We start from the raw sequence: 2,223 nt of genomic DNA on the forward strand, positions 1-2,223 counted from the left end.
CTTGGACTTGGGTGCCATGTTAAAAAGGATTGTGAGGCTGCATCTACGTTTGGCAAGAAAGAGCACAAGTTGATTAATGACTGAATATCTGCTATGGGCACAGAAAGTGGTAGTCTGACACTGGTGTCATGTATGTATCCACCCTGATAGTATGATAATAGGAGATAATGTTAAATGTTTGACCACATGGATAAGTGAATTTTTTTTTTGATTTTTTTATTTTTTATTTTTTTTATCCCCCGCCCCTGGATAAGTGAATTTTGAAACAATACAAAGTATCTTTATCTAAAGAAGCAGGTATAATATCCATTAATCTGAGACAGGGTGAGACCATTTTATTACTTACCCCCATTGTATTAACAAAGTTACTACTAAAGACAAAAGGAAATTGGCTTAGAGGTAAACACTCCTTATTTGTATGCAATCTCTGTCTACCTCAAAGAACAATCTTTGGCTACAATATTTTTACCACTTTGGTAGCACTTGTATAAACCTGGGATGAAAATAGCTAGCCAGGAAAAAAGTGCTGTTCTTCTTTGTCCAAGAGTCCTGTCACACCCTTGTAAGGGCCAGGGGTCCTTATCTCATTCTGGTCTTGTTTCCTGCCAAACCTGGAAACTAACAGAAATGTTGGCTAATTGCTCTGTTGACTAATATGTTCTCTCTGACAATTGTCCTGATAAAAGTAGAAAGTTGCATCCAACAAAATGCAAGTAGGCACTGCCAATCGAATCAAAGAGTTCAAAATTCTAGAATTTGAGGGAAAATGACAAGGACTATTCCAGGATTCAATGAGGTGCTGTGTGTATGTGAGGTGCTGAGCATGGAACCTGCCGTGCAGCAAGCACTCAGCAAATGGTGAGCATTATTGTTGCAATTATTTAAGTCAGTAACAGAGGGGTTTAGAAGGGTATTATTTCAAAAGCACATTTATTGAATTGGTAAATTAAAGTATTGGATTAAAAATAAATTCCACCACTTACCTCATTTGACACAGGAGAAGACTTTGAAGCCTGAAAGTATTTGCCTAATGGCATAAAGCTAATTAGTGTCAGTCACTGAAGTCGAACCTAGAATGTTTTTAACAGAAATAAATGCACCATTTAAAGAAATCCTGTTGTATATCTTGTTTGTTTTACCCTCAAATGCAAAGCAATGGATTAATCATACTGCTCAGCTCACAATAAAAAACAATAAAAATAAGAGACATTGATACATCTCTCTCAGGCCAAGACTGGTCCAGGGGCCTAAATTAAGTAAGGATATAGAAAACCTAAACAACATAATAAATAAGGTAGACCTTGGCTGGTCTGAGTGCTGTGGTGTTTACAACTAATTGATCACAACTAGTTACAGATTTTTTTGTTCCTTCTCCACTCCCACTGCTTCACTTGACGAGCCTTAAAGAAGAAAGACCTCGTGGATATGATATATATTGAACTTTACATCTCAAAAATAGAGAATACGTTTTATTCTAAAGTATATATGGAGCCCATAATGAAAATTGGCTTTATAATATGTCACAAAGAAATAGTAGGATAAAACAATAGCATTTTAATTAAACAATAATTAATAATTAAATAATATAACATAATAAAACTAGAAATCAATAACAAAATCAGAAGAAAAAACTTTCCACATAGAATTTTTTTTTTTTTTTTTTTTTTTTGAGACAGAGTCTCACTCTGTCACCTTGGGCTAGAGTGCTGTGGCATCATCATAGCTCACTGCAACCTCAAATTCCTGGGCTCAAGCAATCCAGCTGCCTCAGCCTGTCCAGTAACTGGACTACAGACAAGCACCACCACGGCTGGCTAATTTTTTTTATTTTTTGTAGAAACAGGATCCCTATGTGTTGCCCAGTCTGGTCTCAAGCTATCCTCCTGCCCAGGCCTCCCAAAGACTAGTGTGAGCCAGTCTGGGCAACATAGCATGACCCTATCTCTACAGAAAAAGAAAAATGAAAATTTTTTTAAAATGCTCAATAAAATAGGAATTGTTGGATACTTATTTAACATAATAAAATATATCTCAGACCTTAGTCATTAGAGGCACATTAGAGGATTCTTATCAAGAACAAAGTAAGGACGTTCATTGTCTTCACTGTATTTTAATATTTTAATGACAATTAGTCAATGTAGTAAAACAAAACAATTCACTTAAAGGCATAAAACCCAGAAAAGTAGAAGTGAAATTACATTTGCTGATGTTATGAGAATACAC

This window comes from Lemur catta, chromosome 1 (assembly GCF_020740605.2).
Source record: "Lemur catta isolate mLemCat1 chromosome 1, mLemCat1.pri, whole genome shotgun sequence".
Taxonomy (NCBI): Eukaryota; Metazoa; Chordata; class Mammalia; order Primates; family Lemuridae; genus Lemur; species Lemur catta.